The sequence below is a fragment of the Lissotriton helveticus genome, chromosome 2_1 (assembly GCF_964261635.1).
Source record: "Lissotriton helveticus chromosome 2_1, aLisHel1.1, whole genome shotgun sequence".
Lineage (NCBI taxonomy): Eukaryota > Metazoa > Chordata > Amphibia > Caudata > Salamandridae > Lissotriton > Lissotriton helveticus.
In genome coordinates, this window is record NC_136059.1 from 641,980,655 (window position 1) to 641,986,634 (window position 5,980).

The 5,980-nt window shown below is 50.3% G+C and overlaps 1 pseudogene across 1 annotated transcript; it reads right to left on the reverse strand.

Moving 5' to 3' along the window:
- Positions 1 to 292: 292 nt before the first annotated feature.
- On the reverse strand, positions 293 to 1,520 carry LOC144818193 (eukaryotic translation initiation factor 3 subunit H pseudogene; annotated as a pseudogene). Its single transcript, XR_013607064.1, has one exon. The product of XR_013607064.1 is annotated as a eukaryotic translation initiation factor 3 subunit H pseudogene (transcript).
- Between the last annotated feature and the right edge of the window lie 4,460 nt (positions 1,521 to 5,980).

Consider the following 5,980-nt stretch of genomic DNA (forward strand, 5'->3'; position numbering starts at 1 on the left):
TGCCAGTGATTACTGGCTGTGTTCTAAGTTCATGATATATTCTTACTTTTACTATTTTTACCAAGTGATGATTCTGACAGTGGCCCACGTGGCCCTGTCATGTGTAAATAATCCCCTAACTGCTCGTGCCAAGCTACCAAAGGGGTGAGCAGGGGTTACCTTTGGCATGAAACTCCCTTTCCCTGACTAGAGTGGTGGTCTCTGCCTGGCTTTCGTGCAAGTCTTAGCCAATCAGAGATCCCAATTTCTAACAAGTGGCAATAGAGGAGTTAAAAGGGGCTATGTCCTTTTTTTTTTTTTTTTTTGTACCATGTCGTAACAGTTTATTTTCATTGAGTTTGTTTTATTTTTAGACACGTTAAAATAATATCAAAGTAGACCTACAAAATTCAGATACTATTTTTGTTATATCAGGTAGAATTATTTGCAAAGGACACCCATTTTCTCTAGTTGTTTTGACTTTGAAGAGCTTCAGCCATGAAAAGTTTACCAAGGCTCTGCGCAGTAAACTCCTTGACATTGCGACAATAGGTGTTAATTTGTCCGGCAATGAGCAGCGAGTCCATCCGAGGAGGGGGCAGCGGAGGCTTGAACAGTTTAGTCATGTCTTCCTCTGGCAAGAGAGGCTCTCCCCGAGTCACACGCTGCATGTTTTCTTGCTGACGTCTTTGCTGATACTGATGCTTCTGCTGCTGCTGTTTGCTGGAGTTCCTCAAATAGGTGTTAAACTTGACTATATCCTGGCTCATTTCATCCACTCTATCCATCAGCAGTTGCAGGCTTTTCTCCAGGTGATTACTGCTGGCCAGATTCAATAGCTCATGTTTGTCAGATACAGGTGATTTCTGCTCCAGATCCCACAGTAGCACATTATTCAGATGTGAATTCTTAATTATAATTGGAACTTCTTCAAACATGTGCTCAAATGCAATATTTGCCTTTTTCAAACTTTCAGCAGAAAAGTCCTTCTCTTTGCAAATTTCCATCAGTTTAGGAGCCAATCTAAAAGCTTTCAGAGAAAGAGATCCTTGTGAAGTCTTGATGGGATCATAAATAAGGACGACAGACTCCTCGATTGCATGCTGGTAGCTGAACTGGGAGTCCAGGAGCGCGCGGCTGACGAAGGAGCCGTAGTACGTGGACTGGTACCAGCCGACGTGAAGGTGGTCTATGTTCACGTGGGGCTGACTCCGCATCATTTCCATCTGGTACTGAACTTCATCAAAGTCTGCATCATCTTCGGTGTGTTGAGGGAACGGAAAACAATTTGTGATTTCAAGTCGGTCTTCTACCACAAGCCCCAGCAGCACACGCTGGACCACCTCACTGCCTTGCCCTTCTTCTTGGTAATGTTTAATAATTTTCAGCAAAACCAGCCCGTCGATCTGCACGTGCTTCACAGCACTATCCAGGGACCCAGGAATTGCGACAGTGGTGGGCAGCAAGGGGGTGCCGGCAGCTGGAATACTGACAGCGGTGGAGATGGCGCCAGAGACTGGTGCTGGGCGAGTCGCCATGTCTCAGAGATGCAGCAAGGAAAAAAAAAAAGTCCGTGTAGTCAAGGGCATCTGGAGCCTAGAACAATGGCAGATATTTATGTTTGGAAGGGGCTATATCCTACTCCCTTCTGTGGCACCTACCGGAAGGCATAGAGAAAGCATGAAAGGAGAATGTCTCACTCCTCATTGGCTCAGAATAGCCAATTATCATGCCTTTCAAGGTCTTGTTGAATATCTCCACAAGACCGTTTGTTTGGGTGTGATAGGGTGTGAAGGACTTATAAGTTACTCCATACTCATCCTTCATGGACTTCATGTACACTGACATGAAGTTTCAGCCTCTGTCAGACAAATCCTCTTTAGAGTACCCCACATGGGTAAAAATTGCAGGTGCAGTCAACAACCTCAGAAGGATGGCCTCTGGTTAGCAAGTGGCATGGTCCACAAAGACCAGGATGAACCTGTTCCAAAAGCTGTCTTGGGGTCCACGGGTGCAATAACATTGATGTTTACCCTCTCAAAGGGAGTGCCAATGACAGGTAATGAGATCAGGGGACCCTTGAGCTTTTTCACTGACTTTCACTTGCCTGTCATGTGAGATAGAACCTACAGAATGCATCTGAGGCCGTCTTCGTTCAAGTCAAAATGAGTGGGCATTAAGCCAGGCAAGGTTCTTGTCTTGCCCCATATGTACTGCCAAGGGTACATCATAGGCCAAGCCCAGCAGGAGTGTCCTGTGAAACTTGGGCTAGCCCAGATCCATAAGCCTTAGGCTCACTATACAGGATGTAAGTCTGCCAGTAGATCAGGTGAGTTCCAGAGGTGTCACCTGTTGCCTGGGTCCGAGCTTGCCTACTGAAGCCCACTAGAGTAGGGCACTCTTTCTGCACCTTGCAGAATTCCTCCACGGTGGGCCCAACTTCAGCTTGCCAGCCAGCAAGCTAGAGCAGGTAATCCAGGGTGGCAGCTTCCTCCCCAGTTTGCCAGGGAGAATTCTCCTCAGATTGCCCCATCAACCTCGACTGTGGGAACTTTGGGGCTTTGTTTCCCATGCCTCTTGCCCCTCTTCCTCTGGGCAGCTGTTTGTGCCATTGTTCTAGGCTCCAGATGCCCTTGACTACCTTCCAAGGCAGTCATGGACCTTGTGGTCACTCAGGCCCATTGAGGCAATACTAACATCTCCAAGAGTGACCTGAGGTCTACCTCCCTCCAGATAGTGTGCTCCAGATCATTGCCCAACAGACAATCTACAGGCATACCAGGGCTCATAGCTATTTTTTGAGAACCTGAGGCCTCTCCCTCCACTCATAGGGAACAAGAGCCACCAGTAGATGGTTCTCATGATTGTCATGACTATGTCTTGGTGGAATGTGTTAGGGAAGGCTTGCTCAGAGGAGTCAACACCTTACAGTAGTCATGCTGCCTTCTTTGTCCCTCAGAGCCTCTGCCCCTTGCCCATTGATGGTGATCCACTGCCTGTCTTTAGAAGTATGGGCAGGCATATGGGCTTTCAGCACCATCTCCTTAATTCCCAAGGAAACTTTGACGACCTCTGTCTGCTCCTCAAAGCTAACTGGGATTACGTCCCCCCTGAGCACTACACTCCCCAACCCAGTGTCTGCCTACCAGTAGGGAGCTGTGCCCTTTTTGGACATTTTGAGTCACTCTTAGAGTGGCCATACTTATAACACTTGATGCATTGGGGAACAAACCTCCCTTTCTGCTTGTCAAAGAGCCTTTTCTTCTTAGGCTCGGGCTGGGACTGGTTACCACTACACCCTTGGGAATTATCTTGGAGGCCTTTAGAGATCTCCTTATTTTTATGTTAAGGACTCCTAACTTTAGTACTCCTAAATGCCTTCTGTGAATACCAAAAGTCGTAAAGTTAGGATATTTCTCAGTTTAGGAGTAGTAAAGTTAGGAGTTCTAACTTCAATCAATCAATCAAGTCATTTATAGAGCGCACTACTCACCCGTAGGGTCTCAAGGCGCTGGGGGGGGGGGGGTGCCGCTACTGCTCGAACAGCCAGGTCTTGAGCTTCTTCCTGAAGGAGAGGTGGTCTTGGGTCAGGCGCAGGTCGGTTGGGAGTGAGTTCCAGGTCTTGGCGGCCAGGTAGGAGAAGGACCTTCCTCCTGTTGTCGCTCTTCGGATGCGGGGGACGGCGGCGAGGGCGTGGCTGGTTGATCTGAGGAGGCGCTTGGGAGTGTAGAAGTTGATCCGGTTGTTGAGGTAGCTCAGGCCTTGGTCGTGTAGGGCTTTGTGCGCGTAGGTGAGGAGACGGAAGGTGATTCTCTTGTTGACCGGGAGCCAATGCAGGTCTCTTAGGTGTCCGGAGATGTGGCTGCGTCGGGGGATGTCGAGGATGAGTCTGGCCGAGGCGTTCTGGATCCGCTGGAGTCTCTTCTGGAGCTTGGCGGTGGTTCCGGCGTAGAGGGCGTTGCCGTAGTCCAGTCGGCTGGTGACGAGGGCCTGGGTGACCGTCTTCCTCGTCTCGGTGGGGATCCACCGGAAGATCTTACGTAGCATGCGCAGGATGTTGAAGCAAGACGAGGAGACGGCGTTTACTTGTCTGGTCATGGAGAGGGAGGAGTCCAGGATGAAGCCCAGGTTGCGTGCGTGGTCCGTTGGTTTAGGTGCGGTGCCCAGGGCGGGGGGCCACCAGGAGTCGTCCCAGGCGGAGGGCGAGGAGCCCAGGATGAGGACCTCCGTCTTGTCCGAGTTCAGTTTCAGGCGGCTGGTCGTCATCCATTCGGCTACCTCTCTCATCCCTTCGTGCAGGTTGGCTCTGGCGGTGGCGGGGTCGTTGGTCAGGGAGAGGATCAGCTGGGTGTCGTCGGCGTAGGAGATTATGTTGAGGTTGTGTTGGCGTGCGATGGCCGCGATGGGGCTCATGTAGACGTTGAAGAGGGTGGGGCTCAGTGAGGATCCTTGAGGGACCCCGCAGATGACTTTGGTGGCTTCTGACTTGTACGGTGGTAGGCGGACTCTCTGTGTTCTTCCGTCGAGGAAGGAGGTGATCCATTCCAGTGCCTTGTCCTGGATTCCGATGTTGCCGAGGCGCTGTACTAGGGTGCGGTGGCAGACAGTGTCGAAAGCCGCGGAGAGGTCCAGGAGGATGAGGGCCGCTGTTTCTCCGTTGTCCATCAGAGTTCGTAAGTAATCGTTGGCAGCGATGAGGGCGGTCTCGGTGCTGTGGTTCGCTCGGAAGCCCGACTGTGAGGGGTCGAGGGATCCATTCGTCTCGAGGAAGGCGGCCAGCTGTTTGTTGACGGTCTTCTCGATGACTTTGGCCGGGAACGAACGAGGAGGAGCGAGATGGGACGGTAGTTCTTGAGGTCGGTGGGGTCTGCTGTGGGTTTCTTGAGAAGAGCGCTGAGTTCGGCGTGCTTCCAGCTTTCAGGGAAGGTGGCGGTGTCGAAGGAGGTGTTGATGATGTCCCGCAGGTGGGGTGCGATGACAGCGTCGGCCTTGTTGAAGACGTGGTGAGGGCAGGGGTCAGTCGGAGATCCGGAATGGATGGAGTTCATTGTGTGGATGGTGTCTTCGGTGCTGATCGGGGTCCAGGTGAGGAGGGTGGTGGTGGGAGGCGTTGTTGCGGTTGTGGCTTGCGTTGGTTGGTTGCTGAAGCTGTTGTGTATGTCCGCGATCTTGTTGTGGAAGTAGGAAGCGAGGGAGTTGCAGAGGTCTTGCGACGGGGTGATGTCACTGTTTCCGGCGTTGGGGTTGGAGAGCTCTTTCACGATGTTGAAGAGTTCCTTGCAGTTGTGTGCGTTGTTGTCCAGCCGGTCTTTGTATGTATTTTTCTTGGTGGCGCATTTAGTACTCCTAAATGCCTTCTGTGAATACCAAACGTCGTAGAGTTAGGATTGTGTCTCAGATTACTTTTGAGAATCATGCCCCCTAACTTTACTACTCCTAAATGCTTTTTGTAAATACTGAAAGTCGTAAAGTTAGGATTTTGTCTCAGATTACTTTTGTGAATCAGGCCCAGAGTTTTTTTGCCTTAATCTGCACTCATTAACTTTACTTCCCTGCACTCAACCATTCAGAGCCTTTCTGAAATAATCTACAAAATCTACCCAGGATTAGAAGGGGAGCTTCAGGATGTCCCTGAACCTTTGGTGCTACTTTTCAGGACTCAGCCCAAATTTAGTTTTCAAGATGGCTTTCATGTGAGAGTACCAACTTTGGTCCTCCACGTCTATGATTAGAAATGTGTGCCTTCCCATTGTAGTCATGTGTTTGCACATCATCCCACCCTCCCCTAGTGCTCTTCTGTAACCTTGTAAACCCCCCAGGCCTACATTATTAGCAGAAAACCACTTGTCAATGTCATCTTCCACCACATAATAGGGCACCAGACCCCTGGGAATGTGGACTTTTTTATCTACCCAGACGCTGCAGGTATGCTGTCACTATCACTACTTGATTCTGTCTGGCCTTGAGATCCAGCTCTTTCAAACTCAGTTCATGGATCAAT